The sequence below is a fragment of the Nannospalax galili genome, unplaced genomic scaffold (genome assembly GCF_000622305.1).
Source record: "Nannospalax galili isolate Female #2095 unplaced genomic scaffold, S.galili_v1.0 scaffold768, whole genome shotgun sequence".
NCBI lineage: Eukaryota > Metazoa > Chordata > Mammalia > Rodentia > Spalacidae > Nannospalax > Nannospalax galili.
Window position 1 is genome coordinate 5,550,786 of NW_008360317.1, and position 22,224 is coordinate 5,573,009.

The 22,224-nt window shown below is 47.5% G+C and overlaps 1 long non-coding RNA gene across 3 annotated transcripts in view; it reads right to left on the reverse strand.

Moving 5' to 3' along the window:
• Positions 1 to 434: 434 nt before the first annotated feature.
• The window catches only part of LOC115068738, a 39,870-nt gene continuing 18,080 nt past the window's right edge, over positions 435 to 22,224 (reverse strand). For 2 of the 3 annotated variants that reach the window (XR_003848078.1, XR_003848080.1), the window contains exons 3-4: positions 20,954 to 21,030; positions 18,293 to 18,785 (exon numbers count right to left, since the gene is read on the reverse strand). This is a non-coding gene — a long non-coding RNA (uncharacterized LOC115068738). Of the gene's footprint in view, positions 550 to 18,292; positions 18,786 to 20,953; positions 21,031 to 22,224 lie in introns of those variants that run through there. The other variant, XR_003848079.1, reaches the window with a different exon arrangement.

The window sequence follows — 22,224 nt, forward strand, 5'->3', positions numbered from 1 at the left end:
TTCCCTTCCCAGCTCTGACTGAACTCTCATCTACACCATGCAGAACACACCACTTGCAAAAGCCTACAGAGCCTTTCTGGGAAATCCTTCACATCTGTTCATGACAAACAACCTGCTTTCTCCCACAGCCCTGTCTCTTGGCACAAAGTTATGTTTGTGGTTAAGCTCAATTAAGCCTTTGACCCTTTGGGCAGCAAGGGCAAGAGGCATCCTTGCAGAGTGCAGCCTGCTGACCTGGAGCCCCATGGCAGGGTAATAGAGCCTCGTGTGAGCTCTGGGGGTCCACCCTGATCACCCATGGGGACTGAGAAGCATCCACATGGCCACAACCGTAACCCAGCTTTGCATTTGTCAAGCTGAGTGTAACCTTCACTATGCATTGTGATTTTATAGACTGAGCTTAGACAAGTGCATGCAGACTGACCTGTGTCCTTCATCTCACTCTTTTATCATGTCCTAGGGACCTTCTGTCCCTGTGCTGAATGACTGTACAGTGCATCCTCTCTCCAGGTTGTCATGACAATTCTCACTGTGAAGCTGTTTCAGGAACTGGAAAAGAAATGAGGAAAATGCTTGTTAAAGCCGGGCCTCTCGAACCCTGATATATCTCAGGACGGCCTCATGAAAAATTGCAGCTTTTGTCTTCCACCAGCTAGTGGCTGGAAACTTTGCTAATAAACAGCACAAAGCATTACATTAACCTAATTACAGGAGTAATAATAATAATAAATAAGAGCCTTCAAAATCAGGCCCCGTTAGCACAATCCAGTAAGCACTGTGGGCCCAGGTAACAGGGAACATCTCAGTGTTGAGGGTGGTCAGGGTTAGCTCTGTGGCAGTCTCACTCTTCATCCCTTTGTCACCAGCCGTCTGGCCTGACAGCATTTTTCTTTCCAGATTGCCACCATCTGCCCAGCAGCATCTTAGCAATTCTTGCAAAATGGGAAGCTGGTAGAGGCTGACTCCCCCATTTCATAGAGCAGTCACTGAGTCCTTGAACAATGAGGAGGAAGCATGGGGCTGGGGGACTGATCCTTAAATGAATTTGTTCTGAAGAAAAGGAAGGCCCCAGGGCTCTGTTTGGGCAGGCAAGGTGAAAGTCACATTTTCCATTTTTCCACAGTTTCCATTTTTCTGTTTCTCTCTAACTATTAAACAAAGGCATATTCATTGTGGTAAATCGGAAAAATACAGAAAATCCTAAAGGTCAAAAATCATCCCAAACCCTAATTCCTAGATTTCACCCTGCTACTGTGGAAGAAGGGGTTCGTGTGTGTGTGTGTGTGTGTGTGTGTGTGTGTGTGTGTGTACATGTTCATGTATGTGGTTGTGGGGTGTACATGGGGGTATAGGTATGCATGTGCACAGCATGTGTGTGGAGTTCAGAGGACAACTTCAAGTGCAGTCCTCAGTGCCTTCCACCTTTTGTTTGAGACAGGATCTCTCGCTGGCCTGGAACATCACCATGTAAGCTAGGCTAGCAGGCCAGAAATCTTCTAGGGTCCGCCTATCTCCACCTCCCATCTCACCATTGCTGGGATTACAGGCACACACTACAGCAACTGGCTTTTTACCTGGATTTTGGAGATCCAAATTCACGCCCTCAGGTTGGAAAGGCAAGAGCTTTAATGAAGCCATCTCCCCATCCTGGTAAGGAGTAGTTTAATGAAAGCACTGTTCTTATCTATCAAAGCTTGGCAATTGATGGGTCTGGAGGCTCCCTGAGGGTTGGCCTGGGCACAGGTGTGTCCTAAGGTCCCTTGCTCATGGGGTGCAACAACTAGGGTCACACACACATGTATTTCATTCACAAACCTAAACCTTGTGTTAGGCCATGTTTTGGACCAATGAGGTTCTGAATGGACCTAGGCTTTGGCTCGTTACACCTTAGGAACAAAACAGAAACTATGGTTCTTTGCTAAAGAACACCAACCTTTCCAACCACCCATCCAACATCTACAAGGCATTGTGAGATTAAGAGTGAAAAGAAGCTGTGCCCCTCTCCTTAAGGAGCTCACAGACCAGCCTGGGAGACATAGTTCAATCAGCTCATCAAATGAAGTTCACTATGGACAGTGGGCTTTCTGTATCCAAGAATTCAGCATCTGTATATTCAACTAGCTGTGGACCAGGAATATTTGTGAGAAAACATTTCAGAAAGTTCCAAATCAGAAACTGGATTTTCTGTACTGTTTGCATGTGAACATAGTGCTGTGTAGGTCTCCTCCTCCAGAGCCTCCTTTGCCTCACAGGTCTTTCAGCCCTCAGGAAGCATTGTTGTGTCACAAATACATGATATTGTTAGGCCTACAACAGCAGTCTTACTGCTGAACATGGCACATACATTTTCTCTTGTCAATATCCCTTAAGCAATATAAAAGAATTTACATAGTATTCACACTGTGTTAGGTGTTAGAAGTTACCTAGATGCAATATAAAGTATTTGTAGGAGATGGGCAGGTAGTGCATACCTGTGGTCCCAGAACTCAAGAGGCCAAGGCAGGAGGAGTGCAAGTTTGAGAGCACTCTGGGCTTTGGAGAAGGCTCCAGGACAGCCAGGGCTACATAGCAGGGCCTTGTGTTAAAAACGAAAGAAGGAACTGGAGGGATGGCTCAGTGGTTAAGAGCACTTGACTGCTCCAGTACTCAAATGACAGCTAATAACATCCGTAACTCCAATTCCAGGGAATCCAATGCCCTCTTCTGGCTTCTGTGGGCATTGCATGACACACGTGCACTTACATACATGCAGGCATAACACTTATACACATAAAATAAAAATAAGTTAAAAAAAATAAAACCTGTGAGGATGTGAACATGTCATAGGCAAATATGCAATTTCATATAAGGGGCTGGAGTATTTGTGGATTTTGGTACCTCTTGGAAGAGGAATCTTGGGACCACATCCTCAAAGATACCAATGGATGACTGAACCTCCTTTTATAGATGAACAGATGGAGGTAAAAATGTGTCAGGATTTCAAGATCAAATATCAAGTAATAGACAACCCCCCAGTCCCCAATGACATTTGTCTCCTGATATCCACACATGGTGTAGACTTTCCCCATGCTGCATCAGGACATGGCAGAGTTGATGGTCTGACTTTGAACCTAAGTCATTGAAGCTTCAGTCTGTGGAGAGACTTTTATTAATGGGAATGAGGCCTCAGTTACCGGGTCAGCATCAATTTGTCAGCAGTCTAGGTAAGCCACTAAGAGTGGAGTGGATTCTTAGGCTCCAGTCAAGTCTGCAGATGAGACCACAGCCCTGGTTGACATCTGCCCTCGGTGAGCATCCCAGAGCCACAGCCCCATCAAACCACCCCTAAGTCTTTGGACCCACAGAAACTGTAATATAAACAGAGTTCACTACTTTTAAGTCACCTAGTTTTAAGATGGTTTGTTACATAGCATTAGATGATCAACACAGTATCTCTTGCAGCTCTCCTGGGGAGAAATTCCACTTCAGCTCCACTTGCAGAGCTTATTTCATGCCTTGCACTAGGCTGTAGGATTTATATAAGAATCTGATTTAATCCTTATAACAGCCGGACTGTAATGCCCATAAGGTGACTATTGTTTTTTGATTCCACAGACAAGGCTGTGGGGAGCAGGAGGTGTGGGCCCAGGGTCAGGGAGGCAATGACATGCTGGCGTTTGAATTTAATGGAGCCTCACTCCAAAGTTCAAGCCCTTAATTATAGTGTTTATTGTATTTTATTATAAATTCCCAATGCAGGACATACCTATTGACATCGTGTTGTGTGCTGACACAACACCCTGTCCTATGAGACCCTCCTCATGCTGTGAGAAAGGTAAGCCTCTAAAGCAAGCTTCAGGCCCCCTCTCAAGTGCACATCCCTACTTCAAATCAAGCCCAAGAACCCATTTCCCTCCTTAGTCTCCCACTCACCAATGTCTGTCCTCACCGGCCCCAGAGACACATAACTTATGGATGCACCCATGGGCCCTGTTCACAGGAAGGTCTTTCTTGATAATCATGGCCAGGCAATACTCTGGAAACATGAGCATAAGCAACAATGGAGAAATTAAAAGATCACTGATGCTGGTAATGCCTTCAGAGACCTGGTCATTCATGCATCAACATTTGTTAACACATCTACGATGTGACCCTCACTATTGTGCTAGGGCATGCCAGTCAAAAAGCAGACACAAATCCAGCCCTGAGGTAACTCAAATGGGAAGACAGGGAAGGACTAAATAAAATAGACGTTAGATGGTGGATTGTGCTCTGAAACAAGGTAGACAGCAGAACGGGGGACGGGGATGCTGGAGGAGGGTGGAAGCAGCTGTAGCATGAATGAATCATCCGTGGAGACTTTAGCCAGAAAGAAGAGGAGTTTACCCAGGATGGGGGGCTTGTGGGAGTTTTGATGTTAATTCCTGGAAAATTCCAAGCTAGGTAGGATGAGGTGTCTACCTTAGAAGTTTGGCTAAGTAGATTTGGGAAGAAATTGCTCATAGAAACAGCAAGATCAGTGTTTCTCTCACAAGGGTGCTTTGGGTCCCAGTGGACATCGGACAATATATCTAGATAGTCTGGTTGCCCAACTAGATGCTAGGCATTGGGTATGTGAAGGTCAGGAACATTACTAAACAGCTCACCACAGCTTCCCAACACAAGGATGACAGGTGAGTCCAAATGTTCATGGACCCGGAAGCTGAGGAAGCCGAGGTGCTTTGAACTAGGTTCATGGTCTTTGTGCCTGATTCACCTCTGAAATTTTGCTTGTCTTCTGTTACCCTTCCCCATTCATGAGCAGGGATCTTCCTCTGGTTGTCCCTGAAGATAAAGGCCTTGTCTCCTCTTCTTGCTAATATGCCCTGTCCCAGTATCACAATATAGGCATGTGCAAGGCCAGCCCAAACAGGCCATTTGGGGGCCTCCTTGTTGGGTGCTGTCCCCATCTTCTTGTACCTCTGGTCCAGGTACTAGTGGCTCCTGGTTAAGTCCTGCCATACTGGCTATTCAAATTCTGTGGGAGGCCACAGTCACAGCTGGATTCTCCTCTGCCACAGGTCTTCCTAGTCTGTGCTTTATGCCCTTCTTTGACAGGAAGTACAGGCATGCCCTGGGTGCCTGCTTGAAGGTCAGGCCACAATGTGAAAGGGAGAGGCATGTGTCTACCTTTCACTACATTAGGAATTTGAAAAGCAAAGACATCTTCCTAGGCCTGGAGTGCAGCTCAGTGGTAGAACATTTGCCTAGCGTGTTTGAGGCCTTAGGTTCCATTCTGAGCACTTAAAAAAAAAAACAAAAACAAACAAACATTTTCCAAGTACTTCAGGAAAGAATTGGGACTAAAACTTTGTGGTCTCAAGCACTGAAAGCACTGGCCCGCCCTACTCCAACTGCCAACTCTCACGAACCAGCACCCAGTACTTCCTCTGCTGGCTGCTGGTTATGGAAAGTAGGTTTGAGGATGACCTGAGCCTCATAGCAATCTGTGAGAGAGAAGCCATGTTTTGTTGAATCCCCGATTTCACTAGACTATTATGAGGTCAAGAGGGATTAAAAGGTACCCAGTTTTCAGATTTCAGATTCTCTGGTGCCTTAGTATGAGCTTGGTGGAGGACTAAGGTCTTTAGGGTGTTTATCTATGATGCTTCTTAACTTGGGCCAGTCCCTAGCAGAGAATGGGTAAGAATTTTTAGAAGTGAAACAGATACAGTGGCCTATACCTATAATCCTAGCACATAGGAGGCAGAGGTAGAGTTCAAGAACAGCCTGGGCTATGTAGATTCTCTTAAAATCAAATTGTGGAAATGACACCATTAAGAGACTCTGCCCCACTATAGGATATTCCATCCTTGTTCACTGAGATGAGCTCATCTCTTACCTGGCCTCCTGGGTGGCTACCTGTTCATCTCAGACCCAGTACCTGTTGTCTCCTGACTGAGCAAATGATGCTCTCTGAAGTCCCCCCATTCCTTCCCATTTCTGTGCTGTAACAGCCAAAGCACAGCTGGTGGCACATAATAGATGCCCAATAAACACTGGTTACTTGGTTGAAGGATGAGATGAATGAGTGATGAGGCTGTAGTCAAGCTCTTTTTGGCTTTCTACTCACAGAGTCAGTCAGAATGGGCAGCAGTTATAGCTCTTTGTGTGTGTGTGTGTGTGTGTGTGTGTGTGTGTGTGTTTCACATGTGTACAGCATGTAGAGGCCTGACAACCTCAGGTGCCATTCTTAGAAATGCCCTCCACATCCTTTTGAGATAGGGTCTCCTCATTGACCTGAAGCTCACCAATTAGACTAGACTGGCTGGCCAGAGAACCCTAGGGGTCCTCTTGTCTCCACCTCCCCAGAGCTGGGATTACAAGTACACACCCAGAGCCTGGTATTTTCCAGTTCTGGGTGAACTCAGGTCCTCATGTTCCCAAGGAGAGAATTGATGAGTATTGATTCTATATATTTTGTACAAATCTTGCTTTATCAGAATGTGACCAGCCTCCTGGTTCCCCACCCTCTTGTTTCTTTCCACTGCCAGGCAGAGAATTGCCACTGGTGACAAATGTTGGGCGGCCTGGCTGACAAGCTGGTCCCATGTGCGTGAGGCCCTGGCACTGCTGAATGCCAGGCTTTTGCTCCTGTGCATGTGAGGCTGCGAGTTTGGAGAGGCTCCACCACTTAACAGAGGGGAACAGCCGGAATGACAAGCACTGGCCATGTGCCAGGCGAGCCTTCCGGCCCAAAACGTATGGTGCGTGTCCGAGGGCTCTCAAGGCACCCGAGGCTGTGCCAGTTTGCAATAATTAAGCAGTAAGACCCAAGTGAATGGTTTGCTGTGACTGCGAGACAGCCAGATGCCTGGGGTGTGAACCAAGCCTGGATCCCAGCTCTCTGCCTCATGCTGAAAACTGTCTTGAAAGGATAAAATCATCAGTGATGCGGAGAGATGCTAGTAAAGGTGATCTGATGCTGATGAAAGCTTTATGTCAAGGGCTCCTACAGTTGACGCCCTTCCTTCATTCACATCTCAGGAAGGCTAGGACTCCCACTGGCCTCTGACGTCTGTTAATTCAGATCTTAGCTTGCATACAGAACCGGGAAATATTCTAGCTCAATCTGTGCAGGTGGGCTCTGTCTTTGCCCGTGCCCTGACAGAATAAATGTCTACTAACTTCCCAATGCGTGCTGCTTTGTCAGGGCAGACCAGGCAAACTAAAATAACACACAGTTAAGATGCAGATTTGGGGGCTGGAGAAATGGCTCAGTGGTTAAGAACACTTGCAGAGAACCTGGGTTCAGTTCCCAGCACCCACATGGCAGCTAACAACTGTCCATAACTCCAGTTCCGGGGATCTGACACCCTCTTCTGGCCTCTGGGGGCACTGCATGCAAATGGTGCACTCACATACACACAGGCAAAATACTCATACATATAAATAAGGTGCAGCTTTTGCTAGTTTGAGAGAGGCAGGAAGTGGGGTAGGTGAGAATGTGGCTCTGGGTCCAGCTACCTGGATCCGCCCCTCCCACGCTCTGACTAGCAGCTGTATCCTGTGGGGAAATGTACCTAGTATGCTCATCCTTAGAATGGGACAAACAAAACCCAATATCCTAAAACAGATACTGTCCGGGAAGTGCCGCCCTGTGTGGCATTCCTCACCTCAGGGCTGCAGACCATGCTTCTGTTTTCATGTGTTTTTTTCCCAAGCAAGTCTCTCTTCACAAGGCCATTGTAACCAGGACTTGGTCATGGGACTGAGGGACACTATTTTAATGTAATTAACGACATTTGCAACAATCCTATTTCCAAATAAGGTCATATTCAGAAAAAAATCAGGACTTCAACATATCTATTTTGGAGGGACACACTTTGCCCCCTTAGAGATGCTATAGTAGTTTTGAGTCTACATTAAACAAAAAGAAAGGTGGGAATAACTGGCTTTCCCACATTCAGAAGGAAAAGAGTGGCTCAGATATGGAGGGCAAGTTCCTAAGGAAACAGAGGCAGCCCCTTGTCTGGACTTCAAACACAGATGCTAGCCACTTGCTTGTGGTCTCCTGGGGTATCCTGGCCAGGGCTGGGACCTGGACCAGGGATTTCTAGAAGTGCTGTACTTTCTAGAGTCTCCTTGGATTACATTTAATGTAATCAGCTCTCACCCCAATAGACTTCATTTCTGCCTCCAAAAAAGCAAAAATCATCATCATCATCAACAACAAGAGCAAAAAACCTAGCCAACAATGAACAAAAGCAAAGCAAGGCAAACCAACCAAATGAAAAAAATCCAACCTGAAAACCACCTTTGATGCCCAGGATGCCTTTATAAGAATAATTGTCTAAAGGAAAGAATGGGATGGCGCCGGAGACCTGTCAGGAGTAGAAGGGAGGCAGAGGCAGGATGACTTATTGTTGGTGACACAGATTCATCTTATTAAGGAGTAATGAATGGGTTTGCTCAGCAGTTAATCATCGGAGCCTTCTCCCTGGAGCTAGAAGGAATAGGAAATGCCGAAATAAAGGCAAGTAGAAAAATTGTGACAGCAGCTTCCACAGAGGGTCCTATTGGAGCTGCCCGTTCCAGTCACCTGGAGGGATATGTGTCAGAAACACCAGTGCTGAGGGCTTCACTCCTGACCCATGTCGTAAAGTTCTTATAGTAGAACCTAGGAGTTTGTATTTTTCTTTTTTTTTAATTTTATTATTTTTATTTTACGTGTATGCATGTATTACCTGCATGTAGGTAAGTGCACCCGTGTCATGCAATGCCCATGGAGGTCAGAAGAGACTGTCAAATCCCCTGGGACTGGAGTTACGGACAGTTGTTAGCTGCCCTGTGGGTGCTGGGATTCAAACCCGGGTCTTCTGCAAGAACAACCAGTGTTCTTAACCACTGAGCCCTGAGTTTGTATTTTTCTAGAGATGACACCAGTGCAGCCCAGTGTGAAAAGCACGGAGCCACAATCTGGTACAACTTATATTGACCCCAACTGGAGTCAGAGATGGTGTGAGAACAGATCACACCCCCTGCTGATGCAGTGCTGCTTGCTCACCTGGGACCAGGTTTCTTACCTGCCAGTTCCAGAGCCTAGCCATTTCCTCTGGTTTTGAGGTTAGTCAGATGATTCTGAGAAAATCATTTTGATGAGGTCATTTTGCATTAAAAGACTGCTAACAAAATATGAAAAATGATGTTTATTGCTAAGAAGTCGGTAGAGTAGTCCTCCCTGGACCTTAAGCACCAGCTTCCCAGAGGATGGTGGATTGGCCTGACAGTAAGACCTGGGCATGGGCAGAGAGCATCTGCTTCATTTGTTACTTAATGAAGGAGCAGTTGAGCAGTTGAGTTGATGGTTTCTGACCATATTGAAATGTCCTTGGGTCAAAACAAGTACAAGCATGTCAGCTTGTTCTCTGTCTCAGTCATCTTGTGCTGCTGAAATAGAATACCTGAGCCTGAGTGATTTATATAGAACAGCGTTTTGCTATAATTCTGGAGGCTGGGAAGGCCAAGATCAAGGGAACCTCCATTAAGGGGGATCTATGTGCTCCGCCCTCCTACGGTGGTAGGTAGAAGACCAGGAGAGCACCAGAGAAAACAAAATGGGCCCACCTTGCTTTTTTCAGAGAGCCAGTCAATGAAAATGACATTAGTCCATTTGGGTCTAATCACCTCTCAAAGATCCCACGTGCCGACATTTTTGTCTTGGGGTTGAATTTTCAACAAATGGACTTTGGGGAACACATTCAAGACACTGTACCCTGGTAATGAAGCCACAGTGTCAAATTGCCAACAACTCTCCCAAGAGAGTAGGATCTGAACTCCTAACAGGGCTCTGTGGGAGGAGCTGCAAATCCTGCTGTTCCTGTTGGCTCACAGCCAAGTCTAGTCTTTGTATCCTACCCCATGGCACAGCATGTGAAAACACAGGCTGCTCCCAGATCTGGCTCAACTCCAGCACATCAGAGAAAACTGAAAGCTGGGCTGACCAGAATCTGAACAGACGAGACAGAGCTACACAGGCAGCACACAGGTGGCCAGTCTTGCACCCAGAGAAGCCCCGGCTACCATCTGGCCAGAGGTTCTCCCTGAACAACCAATATCTATTGTGATGACAAAAAGGAATTTTCCCTTATTCTCCTGAAATGAAACCCATAGATTAAAACAACATCAAAACAAAAACCCTTAGGGGTGGGAATAGAGTGCTTGAACCTTGGTAAAAATCAATCAATCAATCAGTCAATCAATCAATCAATCAATGTCTTATTCTAACATACACACACATATGGTAGGTAGACATGGTCACTCACACCCATAATCTGAGCATTTGGAAGGCTGAGGCAGGAGAATTTCCCTGAGTTTGAGGCCAGCTTTGGTTACATAGTGAGTTCCAAGGTAGCCTGAGCTACAGAGTAAGAGACCCTTTCTCAAAAAAACCACAACGAAACAAAAGACCCTACCGGTGAAGTGATTTTTAACAAAATATTACACTTAAGAAATGTAAGTTCTCAAGGCATGTCCAAGCTAGACAACTTAGCAAGGGTTCCAGTGTCCTGGACATCTTTGTAAAATCAAGGTGAATGTGGTCAGTGCAGCTTGCAAATTTCCAAAGGTCTACCACATGTCCCGAGGGGAGCTGTTCCCTTCTCAAGCTCTCTGGCTATCTTGGAGCAATCCCCTCTGGCTGACAAGGCATTACCATCAGGAAGTGGAGTGGCCACTATGACCTACCAAAGGCTTGGTTCATAGTCCTAATAACAAAATCAGCAGAGCACTGCAACAGACAGGCTTGTGGTAGTGGTAATGAAACTGTTAACACTCTCTCCCCAAACAAGAGGGAGAGGGTGACCAGACTCTTTCTGAGATTCCTACCTCCTGTTCCCATCTGTGTTTAGTCTTGGGGGTGCTGGGACATACAGGGGATTGGGCTTTCCAATGATGCAACTGCTTTTAAGTCATCTGTGCCCCTGAAGATATCCCCAACCCATGCTTCTGTAAAGTAAGTCCAATAAATCCATTAATTTGACAAGCTGGACTTGGAGTTGTTTCTTTGGCCTATCAGTTTCTTATCTGGGGTCAGTAGATGCTGTTGTTGGGTTTTTTTTTTTTAAGATTTATTTATTTTTATTTTAAGTGTATGTGATGTATGTATGTGTATCATGTGTGTGCCTGGTGTCTATGGAGGTCAGAAGAGGGCATCAGATCCCAGGGAACTGGAGTCGCAGACAGGTGTGAGCTGCCATGCGGGTGCTGAGAACTGAACCCTTGTCTTCTGGAAGAACAGCAAATGCATTTAACTGTTGGGTCATCTCTCCAGCTAGAGTAGGCTGGGGTGTGGGTGTATATTTGTTGTTGGTTTTTTTGTTTGGTTTTTTTTTTGAGACAGGGTCTCCCTGTCATCCCAACTGGCCTGGAACTCTGTTAAGTCAGGCTGGGCTCCATCTTACAGAGATCCAATTGCCTCTGCCTCTTGAGTGCTGGGATTAAAGGTGTGTACCATCATGTCCAGTTTTTTTTTTTTTTCTTAATGTCCAAGTCACGACTGAAAATTAGCCAGTCCTCAGTTTCAGATAGCTCCCACTCAGGGACTTGCCCAAGGATCTGAAGTTGTTTTGGCAGCATGCCTATCTTAAAGGAAGCAAGAACAGAGTTCCCTCCCTGTATCCCAGGGAAGAAGTGTGCAGGTGGCTACAGGATTGTCGGCCCCTACACCCGTTACACATCACAGGCTGGGTTCTAACCTGCCTAGAGACCTAAACAAGAAAAAAAAAAAAATGAGGCAGAAGGAACCAGATACTGGCTGAGGGTGCTGCTCTGATGCACACAGAGCTCATGCCTCATGTTAATGAGGACAGTGTTCCTCGCCAGTGTCCCCAGGAGGACCCTCCCTGTGTGTCACAAGGCCTTTGGTAGCACCAGTAGCAATAGGAGCGCGGGGGCAGGTAGACTCCAGGCAGTGCAGCTCAGACAGCCTTGGAGACCCTGAGAAGTCATTAGGGGCAAGCAGGCCAGCTTTTGAGAAACACGGGGTGGAAGCCAAGCGAAAGACACCCAAGCCCCAAGGCTGCGCCTCCCTCAAGGTTCAGAACAGCAGTTTTCTTGCCTTCTGCGCTGCACACACTTCTGACAGTAGGCCCTGGACCGTCCAGCTGAGGAACGTAATGACTCATGGAGATACATTCTTGAAAACCTCTCAGTTTTCTTGAGAAATGACCTGCTGGCTCATGAATGGAGACCCTGTAGTACTCCAGGGTCTGAGGCTCCCATCTAAGCATGAAAAAGGAATCCCAAGGTCAAGTTCCACAGTCTCACAGAGGGCGGATGGGCAGCTGGGCAGGCAGGCAGGTGTAATGCAGAAGGGCTGAGGGTTGGGAGTTATTTTGACTATTTCTAGAAAATGCTGAGTGGGATCTTATGGCTCTTTGGCCCTTGGACTGATAGGGAAACTTGCCTCTGTAGAAACTCCTCTTAGATTTCAGACCACAGACATCTGTTTTTACGGCTTGAAATAAAAAGATCTGTTCTGGCTGGCATGGCTGTCCTTGCCTCTCCTCTGCCACCCTTTCCTTCCACCCCCACAGCTGTCACCACAATGGCCGAGCACTCCTAGCACTCCTATGAGAGCTGAATTACCGGAGTGACTCGCAGGTTGCCTGGGTTACCAAATGGCTTTATAACCTGATGCAGCTCAGAATACAAAACCTGGATCAAATACAGCATCCTCCCACACCATGACCTCTGAGACTAACCAGAGATTTCATGTTTGAGCAAAGGAGCCATCCCTTAGGCTAGCTGTCCCCTCCAGTTAGGGCACCAGAGAAACTGAAGCAGGCTGGAGAAAGGAGGCTGTGGGTAAATTAGGATGCCAGTAAGAAGAGGAGCTGAGTACCTCTAGCATCATGAGATGCACAGACATGAGCCCCTTGCCTCCACACACATGCCTATATTTGTCTCCATACCTGACCCTATGCACACCAGCAGGAGATCATTCCACTTAGAGTAACAGTAAACTGTTTGACCTCATGCCGGCCTCTCCACCTCCGTGATCCAGGCTTCTTCAGGTGGAAATCCAGGTTTCTTTAGGTGGAAATGAGGGCGTTGGCCTGAGCACTCTCTGAGTCTGGGTCCCCTTTCCATTCCTGCTGCTTTATGATTCAGATGTTCAGATTGCCTTCCTGAAACAATCAAGTTCCTGATGGCAGGCACCAGATGCACAGCAAGGGAGGCACTGTCCTTGCCTCTTCTGCCTCTCGAGTTGTTCTCTAGAGCACTCAGCTTCATCCAGTCTGGGCTCAGGTCAGGGAGAGTCCAAGTCAGCACAGACAAACCTCACCCACACTAGCATCCCTTGTCCGATGCATATGTTCTTTATCATTAATGACTTTAAACCAGTGGAAAGGTTGAAAATTAGCATAGTGAATAGAGCCAGTTAGTATTTTATCAGATTTGCTCTGTCTCTCTCTGCCACTGTCCTATGCCTCTCTACCTACCCCTTTCCCACAAGCACCCCAAGAGGGCCAGGGTCACAGGGATATCTGATAACAAGCAATGACAGCCAATCCATGATGAAAAAGATACCTTTCACATTGTGAAGTTAAGGAAAAATTGGGGGAGCATTACTATCTGATCCATTTTTTGTTGCTATAACAAAATACCCAAGACTAGGTACTTTATGAAGGAGACATGTTTATTTTGACTCACAGATGGGGGTTGATGAATTTCAAGATCGGGATTTAGTTTCTGATGAGGGTTTCAAAGATTCAACTCATGGCAGAAAGACAGAAAGGAGAAGTGAGTGGGTAAGGAAAGCACGCATGTGAGTGAGACTAAGGGGAGGTGCCAGGTTTATTTTGTAACAACCCACTCCCATGGTAACCAATTCAGTTTCAAAGACTTAACTTGCTTCCTCAAGATGGATATTAATCCATTCTAAGAGTGGTATGTCCGCTCTTAAACCTAATCATGTCCTACTAAGCCCCACCTTTTAAAGGTCCCACCACCTCTCAAGACCTTTACACTGATGACCAACCTTCTAGTATACAAACTGTTGGGAGAGATCCATATCTATACCTACTTTAAGGTCCTATCACCATCCCTGCTCCTCAATATCCTTCAGTGATGGTTTTCACATCTGTTGATGATCCTTGCCCAAGTCAACAATGCTAGTCGAAAGTTTGTTTTGGTTGTTCTATGGAACTGAGGATATTTTGAATTCACTACGCTATCATCTATTAACCAATATTCCTTTGGGGTCAGCGAGTGCTCCTTCAATTGGCTTCTCTGTATTTTAAAAATATTTTATTTATTATTTTTATTTTATGCATATGAGTGTATTACTCGCCTGTGTATAAGTACACCTGCATCAAACAATACCCTAAGAGGTCAGAAGAGAGCAAAAGATCTCCTGGAATGGGAGTTACAGATGGTAGTTAGCTGCCATGTGGGTGCTGGGAACTGAACCAGGTCCTCCTCAAGAGCAGCCAGCACTCCCAACCACTGAGCCATCTCTCCAGCCCCTTCTCTGTTTTTGTGTGTGTGTGGGCGGGGGGTTTGTCTTTTTGAGAGAGGGTGTCCCTGTAGCCCCAGCTGGCCTGGAACTCATTATGTAGACCAGGCTGGCCTTGAACTCACAAAGATCCCACTGACCATGCCTCCTGAGTGCTGGAATTAAAGTTATATGCTACCATGCCTGGCCTTTCTCTGTATTTTAAAATTTTATTTATATTTTATGTATATGAGTGTTTTGCCTGCATGTATGTATGTGGACCCATGATGTTCAATGCCTGCAAAGGCCAGAGGAGGGCATTGGATCCCCTGAAGCTGGAGTTATGGGTGTTTGTTAGCTGCTACGTGTGTGTTGGGAAGTGAACCTGGGTCTTCTGCAAGCGCAGCCAGTACTCTTAACCATTGAGCCATCCTTCTCTGTATTTTTGACATGTTCCCCTTAATCACAGCAGTTTCTTGCTTTTAAGAAAAGCAAAATGCTCTAGGTTCACCTGCTTCTTATCTTTCCCTAGTCTGTAACAGGTCATGTCTCTAAGGACTCCTAACCTCTCTGAATGGGCAAGGGCATCTAGAAAACAATTATGAGGGCTGGGGCTGGGGATATAACAGTAGTAGAATGATCGAGGCCCTGGGTTCAAACCCCAGCACTGCCAAACACACACACACACACACACACACACACACACACACATATAACAGTAGTAGAATGAGCGAGGCGCTGGGTTCAAACCCCAGCACTGCCACACACACACACACACACACACACACACACACACACACACACACACACGGAAACAAAAATGATTGCCAGGGGTATGCCAGTGCTTCTAGCCTTTTCACAATTTTAGAAACTCACCGCAGCTAACACTACTGCCAGCCCAGGCTAAGCTCTCTCTTGCATAATTTTATTTAATCCTTACAATAGGCTTGTGAGGTGTGTGGTAGTGTCATCTCTACTCTATACCTGAGTTCGAAAGTCTCAAGAAACCTTCGCCAATTGGAATCCAAATGTTCCAGATTTTCCTTCCCCAGCCCAGCCCACATCCTGAGAGCCTATTATCTGCCTGGTGCCAGATCACGTTTACTCTCACTGATTTCATAATAATGTGATGAAGATCCGAGTTCCCATTCTACAGATGGGGAGGCTGAGGCTTGGTGGGGAGGCTATGTGATTACAACAGGTTGTCGATGAGGAAAGACAGACAGAGCTGTGTTATGGGTCATGGCCAGTCTCTGGTTCCCCTCACTGACTGTCACATTTTCTCCTACTTAGGTCAAGACTGTGTCAAGTCAAAGTGTGGTTCCCAAGGCCCTCTCAGGTCCAATTCACTGCTGCCCCAGCTTTTGCCATCTACTGGCACCATAGATGGGACAGAGACAGGGAAGAAGGAGCGTGTGAGTGGCTGGGAGTGAAGTGGCCACGTGCCCACTGGTTCCTGCACAGGATTTCTCTGTGTGCTGATGGCAGTCGTGGCCTTGTCTCGGCTGAGGAGGACAGACCAGGAACACGTTTCAAGCCACTTGCTCCAAAGCTGTTCAGAGACCTGAGATCCCAAATCTGAGAGGGGAGTTCTCTGCACTGTAGTATCAGTGCACAGGGCCTGGAGTCAGAAGATGTGATTTCTATAAGATATTATGTATGTCATTGCTAGATCCCAAGCCTCAGTTACTTCTTTTAAATAATGGCATAATAGTATTCATCTACCTCCCAGGGTCCTTAGAGAAGTCGAGCTACGGCAACTGAAGTGTTTAACTCAGGGCCTCATCTGGTGTGTGCTGTATAAGTATCACCTGGGTCTGTGACTGCTTCAAGGAGGGCAGGGCACCAGACAGCAGCAAAAGGAAGAAAACTGGTCCATATGGTTGGCTTCTGCTGGCTCTACATTTCCTAACCAGGTCAGCTCCACTGTAACTGAACATTGGCTTTAAGAAAATCAATTACTTTTTAATGAAGTTCAAGGGAGAAAATAATTTCAGAGTTGCCTGGTGCCCATGTGAGACCTGTTGCTGTCACAGAGAAAAGTGGGAAGCAGAGGGTGGAGGGGCAGTAATAGAAGGCAGGCAGGAGAGTCTTCTACCTCTAGAGCATTGCAGGCTGACAGCAGAAGTCCTTAGCGATGCTCCATTGCCAACCTATCATCATCTCTGGGAGGCTGTGGGCACCACAGTCTTCAGTGTACAGAACTGGAGGCCTCATCCAGAGTAGGGCTGGTCTTTCCTATCTCAGCAAATATCCATCCAGTCATTGCTCCATTAGGCCCTGTATTTGTCAGCTTTGTATTGCTATGATGAAAGTCTGGAGGCAATTAACTTATCAAAAGAAAAGTGTTATTTTTGTTCATGGTTCTGAAGATTCATGTGTGATATCAGACAGCCAGGATCTGGAAGGGGCAGCACACATCATGGCACGGGCATGACAAAACAAACGGAGTCATAAGACAGGAGAAAGGGAGTGGGGAGGAGGGAAGGGAAGGAACTTGCTGCATAGCCGGCTCCAGGCCAGACTGGGCTACAAAGAGAGACCTTGGGGATGAGGAGGAAAGAGAGAGGTAGGGAGGGAAAAGGAAGAAAGATAAAAGAAGAAAAGTTGGTAAAAACAGGGTAGTGGCAAAAAGAATGCTATGCTGGGCAGAGCTGGGTCAGGCTGGGCAGAGCTGGGTCAGGTTGGGCAAGGCAGGGCAGGGTTGGACTGGGCATCTTTGGGAACAGGATGGTCTCTCTAGAGAAGCTATTTGGAGTTCTGTCTGAGGTTACTCTATAGAGTACCACCCAGAAGGCACAGCTCTTAAAGCATCCAGGGCAGTGTGTCTAAACCACAGGTCCAGCCAAGGCCACAGGTGGGGGTAGGCTAAAGCTGGTCATCACTGCAGTCCAACAGGTCACAGCAGCTGCAGAACAGATCACTGAGAAGCCAGAAGGGAACCAGACTGCAGGTTCAGTGAAAGGGCATGGCCCATCCTGGAGGGCAGTGTGGGAGGAAACACCACCATGGTTCAACCCCAGAGATGGATCAGGATTTGCAGCTTAAGGTGGGCTGTATGGAGGAGCAGGGACAAGGAAGAGAGGGTTGCTCCAGCTGCACTGTTTTGAGCCTCTATTCTCAGGGAAGCCCTCTGCCTATGTTCCTCCTGGTGGGGGCAGGCAGGGAAGACTGCTGAAACCCGGCCCAACAGACGGAGGCCCAAGGGAATGAGAAGCTAGCTCATTCTCCACCTGGCTACAGCCAGAAGATGAGGCAGCCTCATTCTGTCTGCCATCTGCTTCTGGAGAGAAACAGGATCCTCTAGGATCCCCCAGACCATGATGTTGGGAGAGACCTTAAAGGAAGAGCTATCCAGGCCTTACTGGTACTGGCAGGGAGTGGTGCATTGAAGACCTGCAAGGTGGGAGCCCTTTGGATGAATGACTGCCAAGCACTATAAAGGCTTGGCCCCCAGGTGGCATGGCTTGGGGGAGTAGAAACTTGAAGAATTGGAGCTCAATGGGAGGTCCTAACGTCCTTAAGGACAGTAAACCCTAAATGGGAGTTGTAGGACCCCAGTCTCCTCATCTCCACTCCTCAACTCTTCCTACCCCCAGTCTCCTCCTCTCCTCTCCCCTCCTGGTACTTGCTATGTAACCCAGGCTGGCCCCAAACTCAGGATCTTCTTGCCTCAGCTTCCCAAGAGTGTAAGAAACAAGACCCTTACTCCATAATAACCAATTCAAGAGACCAGGGAAAAGTGAAGCAATCTTTATGATTCTACAGAAACAACAGACATCAACCTAGCAAAAAATGGCTGGTGCATCACTTCGGAGCAAAACAGTGGTTTTTAAAATCTCTTGTGAAAAATTCCTGCCCTCTTTTTCCCCATAGGCTGGTATTCCAGAGAATTACAATTTTCCCGCTCTTCTGGCATAGCCCCCTCCCCAAACTCCCCGTGCTATTGGTTTAGGACACAAAGTCTATGTAATGTATATAGCCTGGGGCTTGAGATTCCTTCCTTTTCTGTGTGGCTCAGTCACCTAGCAGACTGCCTATATTTTCTCAACCCTCAGAGCATCTAGACAATCAGGCACAAGCTGTCTGCAGGGAAGACAGGGGCCTAGTGCCTCCTGTTTATCTGCGATTCTCTGATGAGCCCTAAACATACCGCAAGCTGAGAATGGGCCACAGTCATTCATTTCTTGCATGAGTGCTGGGATTGCAGCATATGCCATCGCGCCAGTTCTCCACATTTCTCACTGTGTGGCTCTGCCTTGCTCATGTATTCATTAACTTGCTGCGTTAGTCTGCTTTCCATTACTGACAAAACACCCAAGAAAATCTGTTTAACAAAGGAGAAAAGGGTTATTTTGGCTAACAGTTTCAGTTTTGAGCCTGTGGCTATCTGGTTCTGTCACTTTGAGCCTGTGGAAACAGTGCCGGGAGCACATGGCAGAGGTGCCAATTCATCTCAGCACAGCTACGAGGCAAAAGGAAGGCCAGCATGGGGCCGCATACCAGCAGCTGATTCCAGCACACACCTTTAATGCCCTAATTTCCTCCTACTAGACTTTGCCTCCTGATGGCACCTTGGGCTGGGGCTCAAGCCTTCAACACCTGGCCTTGTGGAGCCCTTATCCAAGCTGTAATGCTTGCTTATGGCAACAACATGCTCTTAGAGCATGAAGTCATCAGGGTAAGGGCTCAGCCTTGTTCTCTGCTGGTCCTGGCATACAGTAGGTGCTCAATTAAACATTTGTTGAGGGAGGTGCTACCCGAAGCCCTTCTTCCAGGGGACTGAGCAGTGGCTTGAAGCCTGCTAGGCTCTTTCTCCACCACATCTTGATTTTCAGCTGAGGCAGCAGAGCAGGGTGGAGACTCAAACCAGGCTTAGAAGACATTTATATCTGTGTTTGGATACAGGTTGCAAATCTCAGAAAGTGACTGAACCTCTTAGAGTCTTTGTTTTCTTGACCAGCACGTGAAGAATCTTACCAACTTGTGACCACCCAATAGGATGCTATCAACCAAGCAGCAGGCATGGGGCCGGCACCCAGAGGCCCCATACCAGTGATTGGCTCCCTGGGTGCTGAGTGGGTGTGTTCGTGTTCATTGTTTTAACAACGGTATCCTCCTCCACTGGCCTGTGCCTCTCTCTGCTGTGATTGGGGAATCCCAGGTTCCACATGTGGTTCCCCTTCTGCCACAGAGTTGGTGGGATCACAGGCCCTGGAAGGAGTCCACTGCCACCAGGACCTCTGTCCCCGGGGAGGGCATGTGACGCCTGGGTTCCTGCAGTCACTGTTTGGTGGTCTGCTTTGGCGGTTAGCTGTTCCTTCCAGAGAGAAAGCCACTGTGGTCCCTGTCCTGGGCTGTGCAGAGGCTATTTTTAGATTTCTGGCTTCATAACAACTCTGGAATTTCCTCTCTCTCTCTCTCTCTCTCTCTCTCTCTCTCTCTCTCTCAAGTCAAGTCAACCTAAACCTTAAACTAATGGCCCCCAGAGACTGCACAATACATCAGGATTGACCAAACCCCACAGTACATAACCTCTGCAGTCCCTAGACACCTTCAGGACTGGAGCTTCTGTTACCCCACAGACCTGGGCTCCTGGTGGTTGGAGCTAGGCATCATCTAGAGCTGCTGGAGAGAGCTGCTGCCTGTTGGGAGGTGCTGGAAGGGTGTTCGCAACAGGCATACTCTGTGGTCTTGTTCTCTATCAACAGGTGAAGAGAAAGGGGACCATTTAAGGGTGGCTGTCTCAAGGAAAGGCGCTTTGGGGTAGCCTGAGCTCACTCGCAGGTGTGCCCTCAGTTCCCATCAAGCAGTGCACAGTCATTCACCATCGAGGGAGACTAAGGCCCAGTTCCTTTCCTAGGATAGGACTGGGACCCCACAACCATCGAGTCAGTTACCCCGCACAAGGCCCTGAGCTCCTGGTCCTGAATGATAAAACAAGAATGAAAACCTTCAACTTCAACCATCGACAGGGACACAGAGAACTTCGCACGGCAGAGCCCAGCAGCAAACTTGGATGCCCTAGACTGTAGGCTGGACTGGAGGATAGCCTTCACTGGTCCTTTGGCTAGTGGCTGCAGCAGGCAGCCGAGGAAGAGTAGTGGAAAATGTCCTTTGCGGAAGTAACGCGAAGGACTGGCCCTGAGGGAGCGTGGAGCAGGGAGCAAGGGTAGCTGGGCTCTCGGCCCCCTGCCTCTGCATAAAGGGGGAGGGGGAGGCTGCAGGAGCGGACGCTGTTTCCACCCAGTGGGCCACAGTCCAGATGCCACCTGCCTCTCTGAGCTGTTTGTCCGGGTCCCAGGGATGGGCGCGTCCATCCTTGTAGTGCTGATGCCCAGCTTTGCGTCTAAGCCCCGGGCAGAACCTCGGAGCTGAATAAGGACCTTAGCACGGTCGCTTCTTCACCAGCTCTTTTGACAGAGGCAAAGGCTAAGAAAAGCTTTATTTCTAGCTCTTGAGGGAGCTAGACATGCTCCATCCAAACAGGCTCACCTGAGGCTTTCTGCTTAAACGGGGAGAAGCTTCCCTCTGCTGGACACAGCTGGAAACGCCGCGCGTGCTCTGCAATGCTGGTCAAGACAGGATTTAGAAGCTTTGATTTTCCACCTCTGGCTTCTGATTTCTTTCTTTCTTTTCTGGTGCCCCATTCTCCTACCCCACAACCCTGTTCCTGCCGATTCCAACTCTTAACCCTGTGACTACCAGGTGAAAGCTAACAGCATGGATAGGATAGGATTCCTTTTTAGAAGAAAACAGTTAACAAACCCCAGAAAGGAAAGTAAAAATACTCATTAAAAATTCACACTACCAGGGCTGGAGAGATAACTCAGCGGTTAAGAACACTTGCTGCTCTTCAAGGGGACCCAGCTTTGGCTCCCAGAACCCACATGACAGCGAACAACTGTCTTTAACTCCAGTTTCAGCGAATCTGACACCCTCTTCTGGCTTCAGGGGCACTTACATGCAGGCAAAATGCTCATATCCATAAAATAAAAATAAATAAAAATTTAAAACTCACATTATCAAGGTCACAAAGTTTTAAAACTGATAATTTATTTCCATGTAGCAGAGAAACTCTCATTACCAGTGCATCCTCGAGGACTGCTGAGCAGGAGGGGCAGTGGTCATCCTCATCAACGCACATTCTAGAATTCACGATACCCTAAGTTCTTGTTAATAATTTTGATAACAGCCAGTGAACTCTTTCGGCTCGGGGGCAGAAACACTCCCCAAAGCAGTTGGCTACCTGCATTAATTTACAGAAAGCAGAAAAGCTCCAGAGGACTGGCTAATACCCTACTGAAAAGTGGCTGAGAATGAATACGCATGGAGTCTCGCGTCTGTGCCAGGCGCTGCTGCCACTGTCATGTTCTCAAATGGAGAAGAGGCCAGCCCCACTCCATCAAGCAGAGTTGGAGTTCTGTGAACTGAGGATGACTGGAGGGGCCCTGGGTGAGTCACCTTGGTTTCTTTCTCTAAAGGATAACAGAAGTCTTAGTCAGGCTTGTGACGCACAATTGAAATCCCAGCACCTGGGGGCAAAGGCAGGAGGAGCTTAAACAGGACCACCTGGGCTGCACAAGGAGCCCCTGTTGCAACTACTGACTGTTGCAAACAAGCAAACTGATTAGAAGCAAAGGAGAGCGCCACTGTCAACATTACAGAGTTCTCGTAAAAAAAAAGAACTTATAAAAATGACACTACAGTGCCTGGCTTGCACTATGCCTTCAATACGGGTCAGCTATCATTTTAATGTCATTCAA